Source organism: Neomonachus schauinslandi, chromosome 3 (assembly GCF_002201575.2).
Source record: "Neomonachus schauinslandi chromosome 3, ASM220157v2, whole genome shotgun sequence".
Classification (NCBI taxonomy): Eukaryota; Metazoa; Chordata; class Mammalia; order Carnivora; family Phocidae; genus Neomonachus; species Neomonachus schauinslandi.
Window position 1 is genome coordinate 137,319,241 of NC_058405.1, and position 23,491 is coordinate 137,342,731.

Sequence of the window (23,491 nt, forward strand, 5' to 3'; positions counted from 1 at the left end):
TAATGATGAGGTTTGGCTTTCACACGGTTCCTCCCTGCAAACACCTTCACTCATTTTGGTTAGATCAATATTCAAAGTCTTGGACTATGTACATCTTTTTCACAGCTAAGTCTATGATGATACCAGTTCCTTTATTGTCTGTTCTGGTTATTCTCCCTAGAATCAGTAACTCTCTTTCTCTTTTTCATTTGCTTTCATTTTCTGTTTTTGTTCTAGTTTATCCCCAAATCTTGGACCAAGGGGTAAGTTTTCTCTTATGACAATCAAACAAATCAGGTGGTCCTTTTCTTTTTTTTTTTTCGCTTGAGACACTGATTGTATTTGTAGGGGGTTAGGGAAACAGTGGAATGAGAAATACAAAACTAGGGAGAGACCAGATGTCACAGATGCCAGGACCCCCTAGAACTCCTTGCTCTCATCCTTGCCGTCCATAGACTCTGTTCCCACTTCTTCATAATCCTTCTCCAGGGCAGCCAGGTCCTCTCGGGCCTCTGAGAACTCCCCTTCCTCCATGCCCTCGCCCACGTACCAGTGCACAAAGGTCCATTTGGCATACATCAGGTCAAACTTATGGTCGAGGTGGGCCCAGGCCTCGGCGATGGCTGTGGTATTGTTTAGCATGCAGACTGCCCACTGCACCTTGGCCAGGTCGCCCCCAGGCACCACTGTGGGGGGCTGGTGGTTAATGCCAACCTTGAAACCTGTGGGACACCAGTCCGTAAACTGGATGGTACGCTTGGTCTTGATAGTGGCAATGGCGGCATTCACATCCTTGGGCAACACTTCTCTGTGGTAGAGCATACAGCAAGCCATGTATTTGCCATGACGGGGGTCACACTTGACCATCTGGTTGGAGGGCTCACAGTGTGTTGGTGATCTCTGCCACCGACAGCTGCTCATGGTGGGCCTTCTCAGCTGAGACGATGGAGGAGTAGGTCACCAAGGGGAAGTGGATGAGGGGGTAGGGCACCAGATTCATCTGGAACTCTGTGAGGTCCACATTGAGGGCCCCGTCGAAGCACAGGGAGGCCGTGATGGAGGACACGATCTGGCCGATGAGCCAGTTGAGGTTGGTGTAGGTGGGGCACTTGATGTCCAGATGTCCAGGTTGCAGTGGCAGATGTCATAGATGGCCTTGTTGTCCACCATGAAGGCATAGTCCGAGTGCTCCAGGGTGGTGTGGGTGGTCAGGATGGAGTTGTAGGGTTCCACAACTGCTGTGGATACTTGGGGGTGGAGTAGATGGCAAATGCCAACTTGGACTTCTTGCCATAGTCAACTGAAAGCCGCTCCATCAACAGGGAGGTGAAGTCTGAGCCAGTGCCACCCCCAAAGCTATGGAAGATGAGGAAACCCTGAAGCCTGGTGCACTGGTCTGTCATTTTTCGGATTCGCTCCAGCACAAGATCGATGATCTCCTTCCCCACAGTGTAGAGGCCTCAGGCATAGTAGTTGGCAGCATCTTCCTTGCCAGATATCAGCTGATCAGGGTGGAGGAGCTGCCTATAAATGCCAGTTCTTATCCCATCTATGACAGCAGGCTCCAGGTCCACAAAGACAGCCCAGGGCACATGCTTGCCAGCCCTGGTCTCACTGAAGAAGGTGTTGAAGGAGTCATCGCTGCTGCCCAGCGCCTTGTCACTGGGCATGGTGCCATTGGGCTGGATGTTGTGCTCCAAGCAGTAGAGCTCCCAGCAGGCATTGTCCATCTGCACGCCCGCCTGGCCCACATGGATGGAGATACACTCAGGCGTGGTTGTTCCAACAGGTGATGTTTGTGGAGGGTCGTTGACTGCAGACGCATTACGAGTCTCCAGCAACACCATGAATCCCAGATGGTCCTTTTCTAAGATAACCCCTTCCAGAAGCCCTTTTCACCTTGCTCTTGTTTAGACTGGCTCCTGGCTGATGACCTACAAGCTCCCTTTGCCATTTTTGTGTAGACTCCCTGTGCCTTTTTCTCTCTGTTGGATCCCTTGTTTCCTGGATCCCAAATCTTCCTCTTGTTTTATCTCCCCTTTGGGTAGTAAGCCTCTAGTCTAGTAGCTTCCTAATAAAAATGCAGAGAAAGTACTTTTTTTTTGTTTTTGCATTTCCAAAAATGTTTTTATCCTATCTTTACATTTGATCAATAGTTTGGCTGCAAATAGAATTCTTTTATGCAAGTGATTTCCCCTCAGTACTTTTAGGCATTGTTCCATTGTCTTCTTGTTTCCAATTTTGCCATTATGATTTCCTATACCATCCTTTGTATGTAGCCCTTACACCAGAGTTCCTGGATTTCCTCTTTGTTTCTGGAGTTCTGAAATTTCATGATTATGCATTTTGATATCAGCCTTTTCTTCATTTAACATATTGAGTACTTGAAAAGCCCTCTTCATATGGAACCTTACGTACTTCTCCTCTGAGGGTTCTTTCCCGGTGTTATTTCTTTGATGATTTCCTCCTCACCTCATTCCCTGTTTTTTCTTTGTTAAACTGCTATCATCAGAAGTTGGACTTCCTGAACAGATTACCTAAAATTTTTCATTTTATTTCCTCCACAGTCATATACTTATTTTCTTTATTTGATTTGTGGGAATTTTCCTCAACTGTATCTTCCAACCATTCTACCGCTTTTTGTTTCCATTTCAGTGATCATAATTTGCAAGAATTCTTTACTGTTATTTGACTGTGTCTTTTAAAATAACATATTTTTGAGGATCTCTCTTGTTTTTTGATGTCTTCTTCTGCCCCTACATTATTTTCATTTTCTCCAAGTCGGATCCACCCTTTTTTCCTTCCTTCTTTCTTTCCTTCCTTCTCCCTTTTCTGTCTTTCATGTTAGAAGTGTTTCCTAAATTGGGGCCCCTGGGTGGCTCAGATGGTTAAGCATCTGCCTTCGGCTCAGGTCATGATCCCAGGGTCCTGGGATCGAGCCCCGCATCGAGCTCCCTGCTTGGCGGGGAGCCTGCTTCTCCCTCTCCCTCTACTGTTCCCCCTGCTTGTGCTCTCTCACTCTCTCTATCAAATAAATAAATAAAATCTTAAAAAAAAAAAAAAGAAGTGTTTCCTAAATGTCTAATGATTTCTGATTGTTCAGTTGTCAGAGTGTCTCTACCATGGGATCTGGAGGCTGTGTTCATGTGTGCATGTGTGCCCAAGTCAGTGCCAGATGACCAGTAAGCCTCACTGTTAGGAAGCTTCCATTCTTCCACTGGGGAGTGCCTGAAGCTGCTCACATTCACAGATCTTCTCTGGAGCTTGGTTGGTTTTTCCCAGAGAGGAATCCAGCCTGGGCTCCCAGCATTCTTGGAATTCGGTTGGGGAAGGGTACTATTCTGTATGCAGACTTTCACTTAGTCCTGTTTCCAGTAAGGAAATCCTATGCTTAGCTGTGATTTGTAATCTTGTATTCAAAGTCACTCTGATTCAACTTTTCTAGAGAATAGACCTCTAGAATTCTGCCAGGTTAGGTCTAGGGCACTGTCAAACCATGCTGGCTGGGGAAGGGAATTTGATATATATAACTGCTGTGGAATGTACAGAATTGTATCAATCCTTCTGTTTTCAGTTCACCTACACGCCTACCTTCAGAGGTATCAGGTGCCTCCAATTCCCATGCCTCTCAGGGTTCTGTGGTGCAAATATATTTGCTCCACTGCTGGCTTTAGTTTCTGTTTTTTGTTTTTTGTTTTTGTTTTTGTTTTTTTTTTTTTGAGTCTACCTAGACAGTTCTGACTTCTTTACCTGCTTCCCAAGCTTCCATGATTTTATTACTGTCATCTCCTCACCTGGTCTTTTAATCCTTGCGAGTGAATGCTTTTTCAAAAATTATTTAATTACCATTTCAATGGTGATTTGGGAGGGAAAGACGCTAAATCTAACCATGTTTAAATAGAAATGTCTATTTTCTGAACTTTTCGATTGTCCTTCCTACGTTAGACTTGCTTGCTCTTCTTTCTTCTCTGGTTTCCAAAAGAGTTCTCTGAGGCTCAGCCTTATGTCCTTCCTTCTCTTTGCTGTTTACTCTGAAGACATCATGAATATAATTGCTCTTAGGCTGCATACCTCAAGCCTATATCTCCAGTCTTGTTTGTCATCTAAACTCATATTTTCATCAAAACTCATAGTTCCATATTTCCATGGCACGGACTAGGACAAAGCAGTTAGGTCCCAGGTGCAGAATTTAGGGAAGCACTCCTTCTCAGGGTTGTGCGACCTGAGACCTAAGAATTCTTAAATTTTGCACCCTCAGCTCCTTGTTATCCCTACCCTATCCCGGCCCTACCACTTGTACATGTGGCCATGTTGGTTATCTCATTGTCACCTCCAACCTATTGATGTCCAATACCAAGTTCATCAACATCCTATTCACAATCCTTCTCTCTTACCTCATCTATTTCCAGTCTTCATCAATAACACCACCAATCTACCAATTAGATCCAGTCTCTCCTTTGCAAACTCCTTTATAGTCTGACTCAATGTTTTATTTATTTTTCCTTCAAAATATAGTTTTCATCTATCCCTCCTAACAGGGATTTTAGCTCTGGAAGCCTTGAACAAAAACTTCCCCTACTCTAAAATTCCTTACTGTTTTCATCACTTCTCTCCTAAAATCTTTGGTGTTTCTTTCCCACCCATTTAAATATAAAGGGCCTACTGTACTTCTACAGTGTTCTATTATCTGACTCCAAGTTCAGGAATTCATCTCTCTTTTAAGGTTTAATACAAGTCATAGCTCCGTGGAGTTTTGAGTCACTACTCATTGCTGACTAGTCTGTTTAGTTTCTTCTTTTCTGTTCCTTTAGTCCTCATTGTCAGTTTCACACTGAAACATACACTGACTTTTGGCAGTCCATGCCTCATGGCCATCTCCTACTCCTTGGTCCAAAGCTAAGTTCATCATCTTTCCATTCACAATCTACTTTTCAGCCAAATTCATTTATCTACCCCTGATATTCTCATTTAAAGTTCTATCAATTTTTCCTGTAAAACATATCTCCTGTTTTCATGCCTGCCTCCTCACCTAGATGGTAAGCGCCTGAAAAGCAAGGTGCATGTGTGAACATGGCTTCTTGCAAAGTCTAAGCAAAGAGAAGGCCTTCAAATTTTCCTTGATAAGTAAGAAAAGCTCCTCTAATATTTTACACAATAGCTCTCCATGAGAACAGAGGACTAACTTATCTTTCTCTTAAAAGAATGTCATTTCAAAAGAAAAGGATATTGCAGGGTTATCCCAATCCAATATCAGAAATATCATTAAGTATATATTTTAAAATATTTGTGTAATTAGGTAAAGTGTTTTAAACTGAGTGTTGAAATTGTCTGAAAAGCCTAAAGTATAGTCATTCAAAATATATTTATGGTTACTATGATTTATGAAGCTAGAGCTTTACATAAAAGTCCATTTAATGTAAGAGAGCAAGAAACTTTCTAAACACCACCAAACACAGCCCTCTAAAATGCACTGACTCCAGTAAGGTCTCTACAGACCATCTCTACTTTGCAGCTTCTCTCCTTGATAAATACCTATGGTTTCATCACTAAAAACAGAGATTTGAAAGCAAAGAAAAGGCAAGCAATAATTGTAATGATTCTGTGATAAATTTATCAGCCTTTCCAGAATATTTCACCTGGTATCTTATTCAATTATTTCGAACTTTCCCCTGCAACAAATTTCTGCAAACTATCAAACTACCAGTTATTTGGGAAATGAGAAATTCAATTAGGAAATGGTAATGGGGTTGAATAGTGCTTCTTCGGGAATATGTGAGGTTTGAATTTAGGACTGAGTCTCAGAGCTTTCTAGCCTTCGTGAGCATTTTATGAGGGCAGAGTGTCCCAGATTGTGGCAGGTTTCCTGGTTGTTCAGGCCTGGAGTCAATACTGCTCCATTCTCCAGTGTTGTCTTACAGTGTTTGTGGTGGTGATCCAGTCACTCATGAGATCGCTGCCTCCATGTTCACTGCGTTCCCAACACTTCCCCACGGTCAGTAACAGGGATCTGCTACTTGGCCCTAGAGCTGCTCAAAATTCAATGTGCCCATAGACCCAACTGGGATCTTAACACGCAGATACTGATCGGGTGGGTCTGGGCGGGTCTGAGACTGCAGAAGCTCCTAGATGGTTCCAGTGTTGCTCGTCTGAAGAACATACTTTGAGTGGTAAGGATGTAGGAATATTCAGAAGAATTTGTCATGATCCGTGGTGTTATTTTTAAGAGTAAAAGTGCCTCAGACATGCCATACTTCCTTATGTTGAACTGTCATGATCTCTTACTGATAATTACAGACCCCTGATTTTGTACTTTATTTCCATCTCCTAGCATCCCAGTGAGTACATTGTTCTCACATCGGAGAAGGAGGTAGTGCAGACAAGCATGTTTTCCTTGAACTCACTGGGTCAGTGCTGATTAGACTTCTTGGGAGCCAAGGGAACTATTCACAACCCCTCAGGGTCCTGCTCACTTGGGGATTTGGGATATTTCTAATGCCATCCAGCTCTGAGTAATTGGATCTTTAATTTTAAGAGTGCTGCTCCGAAGTACTTAGCTTTGAAGAATATTCAGGGGTCCCACTGCTGGCTGGCAAGGCTGCCTGTGGGCTCCAGGACTCTGATTTATGGGGCTTCTCCCTGCCTGTTCAGCAGGGAGTCACTTGCCAGATACTCAAACAGAAATATGACTCTGGGTGATGATAAACATTCTGAGAAGAGGGCATGAAATGTGACTGAGAAAGGAACTGAAAAAGAAAATAACATTTTATTCACTGAGCTACACTTGGCTTCTATCTCTGTGAGATAGATGGTGAATGTCCTTGCTTCGGGTGGTAGATACAAAAACATGAAGCTCTGGGTTACGAAGGGTAGGCTGAGCAGATTTTCACAGGCTGCTTTTGCCTGGCATTCAGAAGGAATGATTCATTTTAAGATACAGATTAGATGGGGATATCTCTCTTTACAAATGGATTTGTTTAATTTTAGTTAACCTATTTATTTTCCAGGACCATGTTGAGTTGCCATTTGTTTGAGTTGAGAGACATTTGATCTGAACCATTATTTGTCTGTATTTGTCTATTTGAGAGGACTGGCCTCTGTGAAATTTGACATGATAGCTCAGATTAGTTTCTGCAGCTATCTAATCACTGGATTAAGGAGCATTTTTAGATCAGACCAAACAAGGGAGGACTGAACTGATTGAGCATAGTCTTTAATCTCTCGTTCTCAAAGTGTGGGTTCTAGACCAGCAGCATCAGTATACCTTGGAACCAAGTTGAAATGCAAATTCTTAAGCTCCACTCCAGACCTACTCAATCAGGAATCTACGTGTTTATCCCCCCTGAGATCCAGCTGCATTTTTATTATGTATTTACCTCAACTATTTATAGAAGTGTATAAAGTAAAAAGTGAAAGATCTCCCCAATCCCCAGCTTAACTCTCCCGAGTGCCTCATCCTTTGTAAAAATAGCTGGGTTTATTTAACTGTTAATTTTGAAATAATTATAGATTCATAGCAAATTGCATAGAGAAATGTACAGGGAGGTCGTATGTACCCTTCACCTAGTTTCTGCCAATGCTAATGTCTTGTATTACCAGAGTACAATGTCAAAACCAGGAAATTGACATTGGTCGATCTACAGAGCTTATTCAGGATTCACCAGTTTTATATAAACTTGTGTGTGTGTGTGTGTGTGTGTGCACTGGCAACTTTATCACATGCATAGATTCTAGTAACCATCATCACAATCAAGGTACAGAAATGTTCCATTGTTACAGGGTCACTTGTGTTATCTCTTTGTAGCTACACCCGCTTCCTCCCCCTCCACTCCCATCCTTAACCGCTGGCAACCGTTACTCTGTTCATCTCTATAATTTTGTTATTTCAATTTTCTTTGTTATTTGTAAGTTTATATTTGTTATATAAATGAAATCTCATACTTTGGGGATTTTTTAAAAACTTAATATAATACTCTGAGATTCATTCAAGTTGTCACATGAATCAACAGTTTCTTCCTGTTTAGTGGCTAAGTAGTATTCCATGGTAAGGATGTCCCATAGTTGGCTTAACCATTCACTCATGGAAGAACATCTGGGTAGTTTCCAACTTTTGACTAATATGAATAATGCTGTTATAAACATCTTGTACACGTTTTTGTGTGAACACAAGTTTTTATTTCTCTGGGCTAAATGCCCAAGAATATATTTACTGGGTCATATTGTAGTTGCATATTTAGTTTAAGAAAAAAACCTGTGAAACTGTTTTCCAGGGTGGTCATATCATTTTATACTCACAATAGCAATGTATGAGACTGATCTAGTTTCTGGCCGTTGCTTTTAATTTTATCCATTTATTCTGAAAGGTATGTAGTGATATCTTATTGTAGTTTTAATTTGCATTTTCCTAATAGTGAATTATTTTGAACATCCTTCCATGTGCTTACAACATGTCATCCATGTATTTTTTTGGTGAAATGTTGGTTCATATCTTTTCCTATTTTCTTGTTGGATTGTTTGATTTTTACAATTGAGTTTTGAGAGTCTTTCAGATATATGATTCATAAATATTTTCTCCCAGTCTGTAGCTTATCATTTATCTTCTTAACAGGATCTTTTGCAGAGAAAAATTTTAAAGTTGTGATGAAGTGTAATTTATCAACTTTCCCTTTTATGGATTGTGGTCTTGAGGCCAAGTCTAGGTCCTCTTCTCTTAACTCTGGGTCCCAAAGATTTCCTCTTATGTTTTTCCTAAAAGTTTTATAATTTTTCATTTAAGATTGTGATCCTTTCTGAGTTAACTATGTTGAATAAGAGCAGTAGCAGAGGACATCTTTACCTTGTTCCCAATCCTATGGAGAAGGCATCCAGTCTCTCACCATCAAGTGTGATGTTAACTGTAGGAATTTTGTAGATGCTCTTATCAAGGTGAAAAAGTTCTCCTCTATTCCTAGATTACTGAGTATTTATCTTGAATGAGTGTTGAATTTGGTCAAATGCTTTTCCTTCATCAATTAATATGATATGATTTTTCATCGTTAGCCTGTTGATTTGTTTGTAGGGTTTTTTGTTTTTGTTGTTGTTGTTGTTGCTGTTTGTCTGATTGCCTTATTAGGCTAATACTTACCTCAGAATGAGTTGTTCCCTCCTCTTCTTTTCTCTGAAAAAGAGTGTGTAAAATTCATGTTAATTCTTTGTTAAGTGTCTGGTAGAATTCTCCAGTGAAACTATCCAAGCCCAGGACATTTTTTGGAAGGACTTCTAAATTATGAGTTTAATTTCTTTAATGGTTATAGGACTATTCAGATTATCTATTTCATCTTGGTTAATTGTTGGTAGTTTGTGATTTTCTAGTATGATTGGTACATTTCTTCTAAGTTATCAAATCTATGAGTGTAAAGTTGTTTGTAGTACCCCCTTATTATCATTATAATGACTGTAGCATCTGTATTAAAGTATATGTCATTCCTGGTATTAGTGATTTCTGTCTACTGTCTGTCTTTATCAGTCTTGCTAGAAGTTTATCAACTTTTTTTGCTTTAAAAAAAAAAGTTTTTTTAGTTGTTCTCTATTATTTTCTTATTTTCAATTTCATTGATTTCTTCTCTGTATTATTTCCTTCCTTCTCTTTGCTTTGGGTTCATTTTGACCTTTTCCTGTTTCTTGAGGCAATAACTTAGTTTATTGGTTTGAGATTTTTCTCTTTTCTAATATAAACATATTTCTTTCTCAGTACTGCTTTAGTTGCACCCCACAAATTTATTATGTTGTATTTCCACCTTCAATTTAATTCTATGAATTTTTAAAATTTCTTTTGAGATTTACCTGTTATCTCTCTGTTATCAATTTCTAGTTTGATTCCATTATGGTCAGAGAACATACATGTATGATTGCAATTCTTTTAAATTTATTGAAATTTGTTTTATGAGCCAGCATATGGTCTACCTTTGTATATGTTCCGTGGCAACTTGAAAAGAATGTGTATTCTGTTCTTGTTGGGTGGAGTTTTATAGATATCATTTAGATCCTGTTGGTTAATGGTGTTCTTCAGTTCTACATCTTTGCTGATTTTCTATCTAGCAGTTCTATTAATTGCTGAGAGGAGTGTTGAAGTTCCCAGCTGTAATTATGGCAATCTGTGTTTGAACAAGCCTTCCAGATGGTTCTGATCATGCTGAAGTTTGGGAACAAGTACCTTTAACTCTTTGTGAGTTTCAACTTCATGAAAGAAATCACCTTGAATGTAGAGAAAATGTGAGTTCTTTCATAGAGTTGAAACTCCCTAGCTCTGACCCTTTCTTCCACTCCATCTTCCTGACCATCACCAGGTATATTTTCCAAAAGAAAATTCCAATCATATCACTTCCAGGGAAACCTTCAATGATTCTTTACTGCCCTTGAGTTAAGCCTACTATTTTAGCTTGAGTGGTATTGCCTCCTTGCAAGCACTTAATGTTCACTGCTTTGTTCCTCTGAAATTAAACATTTCTAAAAAAGTTAAAAGAGTTTCCCCTTTTTAAAATCTAAAAGTGAAATATTTTTCAATGAAAGAGAATTCGTTGGAAATTTATAATGCATTTGAAGTGGACCTGAAATGTATTTTAAGTAGTGGTACCATAATAAGATACATAGAAATATTATCGTCAATATTCATAGTGATTCTAAGTGTGTCTGTCTGTATCCCCTCTTTTCCATTCCTACTGCTATTCTCAAGGGCTGGTTCTAGTGATCTATTCTCTGGATTATTGCAGTGTTTCTCAAGCCTGCCTGGCCATAAAGATAGCCTAGGACACTCACTAAAATGTAGATTTCTTAGCCTCACTCCAGAGCTTCAAAGAATGATCAAGAATCTATATTTTTACCAAACATTCGATTTTATTCTAATGGTCCCAGGCCATTCATTGCCTTTTAATAGTTACAATTTCTCACCTCCCCAGTCTGTGGTTCATCTGTCATGTTACTTAATTATCAATTAAACTGCAAACTACTTTCATAAAAGATTTGTAATTGAGGGGATAGTGTCTCTGAATGCCTGATTTTCTAAATGAAAGGGACCATCATAGTGGTCTAGTATATTTATTAATCCTAGAATGCTTTAGTATCCTCAATATGAGCATGAAAAATGCTATTACTTCCCCCTACCCAGAATAAAATACTGGATATTATGAGAGCAAAAGAAAAAAAATTTACAGCATAATATAGAAATACAGCAGAATGTAATATGGTACTACCTTATCTGTGTTTTAGGGCAAACTGAAGAACTGATGCAAAATGATTTCAGGAGCTTCTGGGAACATGATGGACAGGATGCCTCAACACATTTGATGCTTTATAGTATAAAACAGCTAACTACTTGCAAATAGTATGAAGAAAATACATACCAAAGGTCTTCTAGTGTCTACAAATGTTGACATGCAATTGCCAAGTAGCAACTTTGAGTACCATAAAGCATAATAGCAACGTTACCATCTTAGCTTTTGAATCTAAAGTGACTTTAGAAAGTATCTCATTTAGGGGTGCCCGGGTGGCTCAGTGGGTTGGGCATCTGACTCTTGGTTTGGGCTCAGGTCATGACCTCAGGTCATGATCTCAGGGTCATGAGACTGAGCCCCACAATCAGCAGGGAGCCTGTTCAAGATTCTCTCTGTCCCTCCCTACTGCTTGTGTTCTCGCTAAAATAAATAAATAAATAAAATCTTTTTTTAAAAAGTATCTCATTTAATCTTGCATTTTATTTATTTATTTATTTATTTTTAAAGATTTTATTTATTTATTTGAGAGAGAGAGCACAGAGGGAGAGTGAGAGGGAGAAGCAGGCTCCCCTGGGATCACGACCTGAGCCAAAGACAGAAACTTAACTGACTGAGCCACCCAGGTGCCCCAATCTTACATGTTAAAGACAATAAACATAGTGAAACTTGAGCTGTTATATCATGAAAGACACTGTTATAAGTGTTTTGAACATACAGCATCATTTAATCTCATTGCCTCTGAGATAGTTCACTATTACTGTTTGTAGATAAGGAAACAGGACAACAGAGAGGTTAAGTAGTTTGCCTAACATCACACCGCTTATTGGGGCGGGGGGGGGTTTAGATTTGAGCCTCCGTAGTCTGACTCCAGAAGTCTACTCTTTTAAGTGCCACCCTCTGCTAAGGAATAAGACATAAGTACCCTGAGGCAAGTTGCTTCTCCCCAGTAAAAGTAAAACTCAACTCTCTTGCTTTCTAACACAATATTCTTTCTACCTCACCAGGCTACATAAAAACATGTCAGATAAATTGGTGATTTCTTTTGGACCCCTTACTGTTATCAGTAGGAATGTGTTACATCTCATAGTTACAGAAAAGTAAATACTTCTATTAATAGTCTCAGGAAAATCTTCTAAAGTTTGCCTGAACTTCAGGTCTACAGTCTTTCAGCACCATAGAGACAGATAAATAACTTAGTGCCACCATTACATTAATGAAAATGTAAGAACACTGTAATAACCCAAATACATATTATCACTTAAGAGGTATCTTATGTTTCTCATAAGAAACATATGTTATGTGATGAATTGTCCCATCCAAATCCATATTTTGAAGTCCTAATCTCTAGTATCTCGGAAATGTGACTGTATTTGGAGACAGGGCCTTTAAGAAAGTAATTAAGGTAAAATGAGGTCACATCGGTAGGCTCTAATCCAATATGACTGGTGTCCTTAAAAAAGAGATTAGGACCATGTAAGGACACAGGGAGAAGGGGGCCATCTACACGCCAGGGAGACAGGCCTCAGGAGAAACCAAACCTCCTGATACTTCGATCTTAGGCTTCCAGCCTCCAGAATGGTGCAAAAATAAATTTCTGGTATTTAAGCCACCCAGTCTGTGGTAGTTTCTCATGGCAGCCCAAGAAAACTCACACAGCATAATTGTTAGAGCCTATGAAGTCCTGAGAACCTTGATACTTGAGAAAACCCTTTGATCATTAAAAGGTTCTTTGTTTACTACCTGCTTTGCATAGAACCATTAGCATAAAGCCTCGTCAGGAAGTTTAATTTGAACTTTCTCTGCTAAGGGCTCCAGAAACATTTCCTCATTTTTGCTCACCTCTTCAATCACCAACTTCCTTAAACCCAGGGCAAATATAGTAACCAAAGTTAGCCTGACCATTCTCCTGGCTTTCCATGTCTTTAGCCAAGGTTCCAGACTGAGGTGTAGCAGCATGATTAAAAGGGCAGGAGCTCGGGCTTAATTTGAAGCCTGTGGCACAATCCAGAGTTAGGCCACTTTATCTCGAAGTTACCTACTTGGAGGAAAATTTCTGTTCTGCAATACCTGGTGGGGATAAATTTAAAAGGAGAGAGAGAGAGAAATACACTTTTAGAACATGGGCTTTGGAAAGCTATAACGATTGTAAGGGACCTCGAGGAAACTGTAGTCTTTGCCCCCAGGCTTCCACAGTGAGGGACCTTGACAAGTGTTCTAGGGTAAAAAGATGCTTTGGAGGGTTACCTTTCTATCTGGAACTTTCAAATTTAAGATGGGCTACTAGAATGTACACATTATTTGTCAGTTTATTTTAAAAGTATTCATTGCAAGCCCTTATTCCTCTTCCCCCAAACTCAAAGGAATATTAAAACTTGTCTCTTTTAGGTCTTTTGCAAAACAGCATGAGCAAAAAATATCACTTTCCTGTTGGAATGAAATATGTGTATGGGCGTAGGGAAGGAATCTGGATGCCCTGCACATTTACTTCTCAGTCTTGTCATAAATATCAATACATAAGATAAAAAACAATCTTGCCAAACACTCACCACCAGAGAATTCCTCAAGTAGAGTTACACTGGGGCCAAGAGCTAGTTGTCGATTTCAATAGAATGTAAAGAAATTTTAGTGCCTTTAGATCCCTAAAGCACTAGGAAGTGGCGTCCGTGACAACCATAATAATAATAAAAAAAGGAAAAACACAATTCTGACATGTTCCGGGATTTCTAATTGTGTCAGATTTTAGATAAGTTTTGGTGTCTTTAAGTCCATAAAGTGTTGGAAGTGGTAAAAAAAAAAAAAAAACAACAAAAAACAAGAATAGTTAAACAAGAACAAAATTTGAAATGATGTAGGAGTTCTAATGGTGTCAGATTTTATACAGTTTTTAGTTTTCTTTAGTAGATAATATGATTCACTAAATATTTATGATCATATGTTGGTTGGATGGAAGAAGGAAATGCATATTTTAGTGCGTATTTTTAAGCATATTACTATAGTTATCAATTTCCAAGAGCATGTATGGAAGTGCAATATTACAAAGCAAAAGTAAGATGATTTTTAACAAATCATCCTTTAACAAAGGTTTTATTTATTTATTTATTTGAGAGAGAGAGCATGAGCGGGGGCGGGAGGGGGGAGGGCAGGAGCAGAAGGAGAAGCAGACTGCCCGCCGAGCAGGGAGCCCCACACAGGGCTCGATCCCAGGACCCTGAGATCATGGCCTGAGCCAAAGGCAGCCGCTCAACCGACTGAGCCACCTAGGCACCCCGATTTTTTTTTTTACCAGTGAATTTTGTATGAAACAATGTGCTGGCAGCAATAATAATGTTGTGAACATAAAACTTTTTTGTCTAACATTCCAGAGAAATTCTTGGTTGTCCAGGAGAAGCCATCAGTATATTTCTGAAATCTTGTAGGTTGCTGTGTCACTATTTTTCTGGAAGACTTGTCTCATTGGGGGTTGTGGGTATTTTTTTAATGCATTACTTCGAGTGCTGTTGTCTCTGTAGATAATCAGCAGACAGATTCCCCAAATGAACAATGCCGCATTGAATCCTTAAACTGCTCACCGGGGCAGGGGCGGGGAGGGGGGGGATTTGTGAAATAGAAGGTGAAGGGCAAAAGTGGCAAACGGAACATGCTCAGGGACCGCTTTCTCCTTCAGACTCAATAATACTCTTGAAGTGGTAGCTTACCATGTTGAAAAGGCTGTGAAACTTTCAGAGCAACAGGTCAAATACATGGTGAGGCTTGGGGGATTTGTAAAGGGATACGGACCTTTCTGGGGCCGATTACCAGGTCATCAGTTCGAATACAGCTGTGCTCAGCCATTACTAACATGATTGCACACGAGGGCTCCCTAGGCCAGCTGGGAAGTCTGCTCTTGTTCGCTTGGTAGACAGCGAGGCAGCTGAAACCCCGGCGAGGAGGACCACTGTATCAGCGGGCACTCGGGAAATTTGAACTCTCCAGAACTCCCCCAGTCTGCTGAGCCCTGCTGCCAGCCATCTGCTTTCTTAACACCTCCCCAGGGTTCCCCCATGACGTGTGCTGGGGGAAAGCATGTCCTGGGACTGTGTGAACTGCATCAGTTCTGTCAGCCCAGGGGAAAACTTTTCATGCCTGAATGCAGCTGCCGAGAGTCATGCTGGTGTATGCGGGACTTGGCTTCCGGGTTTGACTCCATGTCTGAAAAAGTCACGTAGCTCTGACTTCCCTCCAGGCCCCTGTCCAACCCCAAAGTGCCAGGATGGACCCCAGGGAGTTACCTCCAGGAGAATCATGGCACAGTCCTTTGATCCGGCTTGGTTGCAATAAAATTTGCAGAAAGGTACGTGCCATGCTCACAGAAAGGCCAATTCTATGACAACAGTATTCAAACTGCCCCTGGGACCCAGTACCCAGGACTCAGCTTTCCGTGAAATGAAGAACAGAAAAGTCATCACATTCTGGGGAGTCAGGTTAGGATTCCGCTATTCCAACAAGCCCTGTGTAGAGGCAGGTCGAGGCTGCCTGGTCTGCTTGAGTTAGAAAAACTGACAAGTTGAATGTTCCCTTTCTGTGCCCTCCCTGCCCTCCACTTACCACCTAGGACCCAGCAGAGATGCTGGGGGCTGACAGGAGGCAGCTGTGGTTGGGTCTGGGGTTCTGCGAACATGGCTTGCCGTCCTGGATCTGCCAAGAGTCATCCTGGCTAGTCCCATAATCTCTTAAGAGCCTCAGTTTCCCCATCTATAAAAATGAAACATGGCACTAGGAGGGCTTCTGAAGTTTGATGTGGTTTCTACAGTGCTATTTTGAAACAGTTTGGATTCCTCAGAAGGCAGCGATGATCAAAATACAAATCACTGTGGCTGAGGCCACTGATAGACATTAAAGCATGCAGGTTCACAGTGAATAAATAAAATATGTTCGTTCTGGAGAAAACTGGGGTATGTTTATAGGTTGAGAAAGCAAAAACCGCAATGGCGTTTACGATTGTTTTGTTAAATGTCTGCCTACAACAAAGCCTGCCTGAAAATAGAGTCGCTGCATGAGGAGGAGAAACACGGGGGTGGCTTTTTATATAAATTTTTCCTAACATCTTATTTACTGCATCCATTATTTTTTTCAACAACTGAAAACAGCTTTCCAAACAGCTTTTATCTTTAAATTTACTTTATGGAGGTAATCATGCTGCCTTTAGAAAAACTTTATTAGGCTGCACTTACTACATTATCTAGAAATAATGCATTTATATGCCTATAGATCCAACTTCCCCCCAAACCACACCAAAACAAAAAATATAGATGTCTGGTTTTGTCAGTCCCTATAAATAAAGGAGGCAGAGACAGTAAATATAGAAAGGGAGCATGTTACATTACCATAACACACCAGAAACCCAAGGTGAGGATAAAAGTGCTATTTATCAACCCACCGAGAGCTATGATTCTATGGATTTTCATGTCTTCGGTGTTACTGGAGTTTAGATAATTCCAGACTTTGATTCTTTATCTTAGAACTTCATTTTCGGAAAGCATTTTAGTAAAACTGAGAAATAGACTCTAGAAGGTAGAAGCATGAGGGGGAACAAAGATAAATGAGTGGATCATGTGGACTATCTACACTCCAAATAGCGACAGAAGGTGGGGAAAGGTTCAGATTCAAAGGGAATCCTAAGTGTCAAGACACTCATCATTTCCACATCCATTTGCAGCCCTTAGTCCTGGCAACACCACTAGATTTCTGTCTAGTATCTTTCCAAAAATGCCATTCCAGGTCAGGAATTCATTTGTCTGATTTTAAACTACAAATTTATTGCAAATAAAACAGAAGTCTGAATGACGATATTTACATTAATTGTATTTCTTTCACCTTAAAGGAGTATTCTTCTCACTCTCTATTTCTGATTTTTTCTTATGCATGCATGCATGTATTTACTATTAGGTATCTATCTTTGTAGAAAACATAATCATGGCTTCCTAACATTAAAGTGAACCAGAGTATTATTGAATATGAAGAACATAGCTTTCCTTCCTTCCTTCCTTCTCTCATTTTAGTTCAAAAGCTTTCAAAAAGCAGTCTGTGTTTCTAAGGTTAATGGGAGACAGAATTATGACTACCATCTACTGAAACCTACCCTATTCTAGGTGCTATGTGCTTTATTTTTTTTTTTTTAAAGATTTTATTTATTTATTTGACAGAGAGAGAGACACAGTGAGAGAGGAAACACAAGCAGGGGGAGTGGGAGAGGGAGAAGCAGGCTTCCCGCCGAGCAGGGAGCCCGATGCGGGGCTCGATCCCAGGACCCTGGGATCATGATCTGAGCCGAAGGCAGACGCTCAACTGACTGAGCCACCCAGGCGCCCCTGCTGTGTGCTTTAAATGCTTCATCTCGTTACCCCTCATGCCAGCCTCTGAGGTTGGTACTGTTCTCCCAGGTGTACAGATGAGGTGACTTGCTCAAGGTCATAGAGCTGGGAGTCAAGCGACACCTGAAATGGGTAGCAAGGTGGAGATTTTATATTCCACAGTTTAAAGGAGAAGTAGCTTCTTTATTTAAGAAAAATCTTGTATTTAGAAATCTTGTATTTTAGAAACTTAAGAAAGATCTTGTATTGCTCTTGAGACACTACTCAGCTGCTACTGGAAAAAAAATCTTTTTGTCAATCAAGGGGAGCTTGAAAGAGAACGAGTTAGACTGGAAAAGACTGCTTGAAATGAGAAGAGACAAAGCCACCTCAGCACATCAAACTTCCACATAATAAAGAACGTTCTAGTTCCTGCGCATTTGAGTCCTAGTGTACCAGTGCTGACTTGGGTACCTGGGCAATCCTGGGTGTACACTGTGGGCAAGACTTCCTGGGAGAAGGAGTCCCTCCTGTTCTCCATGTGCCCCTACTCAAACTCCCAACCAAGTGGGAGCCTCCAAAGCCCCCCTGCGCTTCTTACTTGCAGAGCCCAGCCCCCTTCTAATCACTTCTTCTGCAGCTGTCTTCCCAGCTGGGTTGGAGGCTCCAGGAGTGCTGGGACGGTGTCTCTCCTTCACCATCCAACACCCTGCCTGCAGGACCTGAGACGCAGCAGCAAACAGAGGGGAGGCCAGAGGCCGTGGGCCTTGGTTAACCGCCCCCACTTCTCTTCCAACTCTGAACACCAGCCTTACACTCACGCTCCATCCTCCTCCACCCTACCATAGCTAGTCCTTTGCCTCCTCCTTGGGGCCATTTGACAGGGAATTCTGGGGTCTTGGGAAGCTGGAGCATGGCTTAGAGAGGGGGGAATGTCTAGAACAAGCTCTGTAGGTTTCGAGGCCCAGGGTAGGGGTAGTGGTTTAATTGCCAACACTTAAGAAACACAGTTGAATGAATGATTAATGATGAATATGCTGAAGCAAAGCCACAGAGAGATAGCATTAAGCTGACCTCTTGGGGGCCCTGAACAGCAAGAGGCCCTACAGTGGGTTTCCCTGGAGGGGAGCGCAGTCTGAGGGGGGTGATGGTAGACCCTGGATGAAACACTCACTGTGGCTTGTGGAACTCTTGCTGTTATTTTTCATTATGTTCCTATAACCTTTAAGGGCATTCGTTGCCAAGACGTTTCCGTCTACCTGGGTGTCTAATAAAGAGATAATCACAGGCCTTCTCAGGAACGACTGAAACCAATGGAAAGTGGACACCCCGAGAAATAACTGGGACATTCACGTTTTCTCCTTCTTTGTCACCAGTAGTTTCTAGATCCCTGTGGCACTTCTAGCTCTTTCCCGACAGCATATATAAAGTACAGATTATAAGTGACATTGCAAGCTGGGTAAATTCCTGCCTGAGTCATGTTTACCCACTGGGGTCTATGGGATAGAGGCCAATTAAGCAAATATAATACCCAAACCAAATTTTGCTGGAAGAAAACAAAACGAAATCATCTCTCTTACAACTAGACCAATACTGTCTGCAGTTTTGACAGTAACATTCCGGGACGGGGTGAAAACGGGGAGTGCGGAAACAATCTTCATGAAGCAGTAGAGAAGGGCGTAGAGATGAACCACGGCTCCATTTGTTCCCCTCGATTCTTTTATCTTAAGAACACAAGAATGATTCTGAGAGACTCAGAATGCACCTGACCTCTAGGAGAAAAGCAAAAAGGGAATGTATATCCAGTAGGCAGGAACTCCATTAAAAAAAGAATTGACAATTACTTTAGAAGTCAGGAAGCCAATTTTAAAATCAATACATTGCTTGAGAAGGATAACATGATGTAATGTCAAAGTAGGAAGCATTATCAAACCTACATTTACTTTGCATCGGTCCTTAAGTAGCCCTGGTCAGTGCCGAAACATCGACGAAAAGGGGATTCAGAAAGCGGAGTAACAACTGACCCAGATCTTTACACTGACTAACCAAACATTACGATACCACACAGAGCCAAAAATTGGGTTTGAACTGCATTTATACTTATGTTTGCTTCCTTTTAACCTCACTGTAAGAGAACATCTCCATCCAGACCCCACCCCCATCCCTAGAATAAACAGGGTAACTACAAACAGGAACCACCACAGAACTGGGTCCCCTGCGTCTCACTCAGATTCTTGGTGGCATTGCAAAACACAATCTGAATGCTATTAAAGGGGAAGTGGAAAACAAAGGAAGATTTAAAGTAAATTACATGAAACGAATTGTCATCATCTCTGCTTTAGTTCGTGAGAAATTCAATGTCACCACAGATATACGTCACTGAAGAATAATTTCAGCTTATTCAGCTGAAGGGGCAGAAATATATTGGGTTTGTGGGAGAATTAACTGTAATTTGCAGGATCCTTATCATGTTTGAGGAGGTGCTCAGTAAAGTAACAGCCGACGGCTGCAATGGAATCACGAAGAGGGCACCAAGTCTCTTGTTTTCAATGTTTGGTAGAAAGCCTTTTCCCATTCGTTTTAAATTACTAAGAAAAGCAAACATTTTGGTAAATGCTTCAGAGAGATTTATAGGTGACCCTAAATGCAATCTACTTGGTGACTGACTCAATTTTAATTCCTTTGGTTCTTGGTTGCAGAAAGGCCAATGTTGTTACCACTTGCCTGGTCAAAGGTTACACTTCCTGCCTTCCATCAACCTGGCTGGGACATCTGAGTGTTTTTAGATACTAGTCAGGTCACCTTCCAAGGGGAATCACTCACGCTAGCCATCTGATTAAGGGGTCTCTGTAATGAATCCTGCTACCAGGTATACAATTAGCCAGGCTCTAGCTTTCCTGGTTTAGTGAAATGGGTGTTAGAGGCCCATCTGTGTAAGACCTCGGTAAGCTAAGGCATCCGGGAGCCGGGACGTTCAATCGCCATCCTTCCCACTTTAAATTTAAATTTTAATTACATTTTAATGACACTGTGTGTGGGGGGGGTACCTGTGTGTGTCCGTGTGTGTGTGTGTGTGTGTGTGTGCATGTGCATATAATACAAAGTTTTTGTGCCCATGTCGCAGGGAGTTAGGAGACCCAGAGTGCCACTTTGGGTCATTGCTTCTCTGAGGAGTTTTCCACACACACAGCTTTAATCATGCACTTGCAGTTCACCATGAATGCCCTCGGCCGTGTTGGGGGCACACTTTCCCTGAGGTCTCTAATAACGGAGGAAGCTTGACTGAGTGCTCACGAGAGCCCAGCACTGTCTTAAGGTCTTTATTTGCTGAAGACTGGTAATTATTCTTTCTCATACATGAAGAAACAGAGGTGCCAAGAAGGCATGTGTCTAAGCTAGGGAGAGCCTGAGCCCAAATCTGGACCCAGGCAGCCTAGAACTGTGCATGTGGCCACATTCCAGATGCACAAAATTGGGCCAGAGTCAAATGGTGAAGTCCTGAAAAGTCATTCTGGGAGTTCCCAAATCCTCTTTCTGCCTCTTTGCCAGAAGCGGCAACCTCTCCTGGCACCTCCAACATTAACATGCTGCACTCTAGCCACCACTCCAACTCAGAGCAGAGATCTGCCAGCTTAAACTCAGGACCGTCTCCTAAACTCACACTGTGCACTGATGTGGTACCTCTCGTAGGTGTTCACTTGTCAGGCTGGCCAATCCAGCTCCTATCTCCTGGCTTCGGTAATTAGCTCAGGAATGGGCCCATGACCCATACTAGTCTCCAAAAAAGTCTGGTTTCTTTGAAGTGAAGAGAAAGGAGGCTGATTTTTCATGATGGACTTGAACCTTGGGGGGCAGGAGCAGCTGGACCATGATGGACCTCATGGAGCCTGAGAAGGGAATCACCAATGGAAGGAGAGCAGAGCCTGCCCAAGAGCCAGAGCGGGTTGGGTCCTGGAGGCATCTTCAAGCTCCAGCCCAGCTGGGTCTGACACAGGTTATACCCTGGACTTCTCAGCTGGGACCCATTTAATTCCCTTTCTGCTCAAGTAGTTTGCACTGGGCCTTCTGACACTTACCTCTTTCTGCTTCTGGACAATTTTTAAATTCTAATTAGAAAGTAAATTCATTTTATTTTCATCTGATGAAAATAAAAATGTCGTCCAGTGGCAGAGAGAATCCACTGTGACCTTTCAAAGAAGCAAAGGGTGGGGTGGGTGCTATGGCAGAACAGGTTGAGAAGCCAGGGAATTAGTGTTGAAAAGTTACAACACTGGCATTTATTTTCCCATTTAATGTCCCCAGTGATCTTGCAAAGAAGGTAGCATTATCTTCAGTTCACAGATGAGGAGACCGAGGCACGGGGAGGGTAGATAATGTCACCCATTTCACACTGTTTGTAAGTGGCCGATCTCGCCTTCAAGCCCAGACCCTTCTGGCTCTGAAGCCCACAGCTGACCTCCCATCGCTCCGGGTTGTACCACAAAGTGCTGTGTAAAGTGAGGGCACGGGGCCTGAAATTGTCCAGGGTACCCCAGGTTTGATGTGCCCTGGACATCTTCAAAGCACTCAACACATTGTGTCATTTGCTGAGTCCAGTGGATAAGGCGGTGGATGTTAGCTCCAGATCTTAGAGGTGGGCTGCTGCCCTTACGGCAGACAGGATTTGGGTAAATGCTTTGGTTGTGGAGAAGGAGGAAAGATGGGCATGAAAATGTGATGTATTCGAAGCATTCATTCGCTGTGGCCAGAAAGGACACAGAAGAGACTCTGTGGGCTCAGCATGGTTTGTTTGTTTGTTGGCCTGGGATGAGTCTGACATGCCACTGTTGCCATGGTAATGAGTGAGTAGAGCGCTTTGGTACATTGAGGAAGGAAAAGAAAAACGATAGTGAGGCAAATATTTGTTGAACAACATTTTAAATGTACTGTGAGTACAGTTATGTACTAAGTGCTTTTAAGAACATCAAATGAAAAGGGAAAGTTACCGAGGAAGCCAAGATACACAAAACCATGGAGCAATTAAATAGCAGCACATGAACAAGAGAATATAGAAATTCGTGTATGCATATGTTCAGAGTATGTCACAGATGACAGGCCTGAGTTCAATGGGGCTGACCAAAAGCAGCTTTTTGGATCTCTCTCTCTGTTTTTTTTTTTTTTAGAGATTCATCTATTCACTTGAGAGGGAGAAAGAGGGAGAGAGAGAAGGAGCAGATAGAGAGGAAGAGAGAGAATCCCTAAACAGACTCCGCGCTAAGTGCAGAGCCCGACCTGGGGGCTCAGTTCCACCACCCCGATCACTACCCGAGCCAAAACCAAGAGTTGGATGCTCAACTGAATGAACCACCCAGCCGCCCCAGCTTTTTGGATCTCTTAAATTTTGAGCTAAGTTTCTAAGAATTAACCTGATCAGTAGGAGTGAGTGGGGAGGATATATTTTGGTGAAAGCAACATGGTGGCCCAATGGAAGTGTCACTTTGTTCTGCTGAGCCAGAGGAAGGCATGGCTGGGTTCCTGGAGTAGGGGCGATGGAAACTGGGTTTGGATTTACGCTGATTTACCCTGTACCTGGCCAGGAAAGGAGCCCTGTCCTGAAGCTGTGAAACATGGAGAAGGTGGATCTAAAGAAAGGAGGATGACTTTCCTGGCTCCCTTGCCCAAGGACAGTGTGTTATACTGGAATGGGAATCAGACCCGGTCTTATTCATCTTCCCTTAAGGTCTAGCACTCTGGGAGGATTGATACGTATTTACTGAATGAGTAAGTGAAGGCAGGAGGGAAGAAACGAAGAAAGGAAGGATGGAAGCTTGACCAATCTGCTTCAGAAGCAGGGCAAGATAATAGGTATTGATCAACAGCTGGAAGCCTATGGAGAGTTCAAGAAGGTTGAATGGAGGAGAGCCATTTTTCTTTGCAAAAGTGAAGCAGTCATTAACT

The 23,491-nt window shown here is 41.8% G+C and overlaps 1 pseudogene; it reads right to left on the reverse strand.

Moving 5' to 3' along the window:
* Nucleotides 1-399: 399 nt before the first annotated feature.
* LOC110592211 lies at nt 400-1,761 on the reverse strand (annotated as a pseudogene).
* Between the last annotated feature and the right edge of the window lie 21,730 nt (nt 1,762-23,491).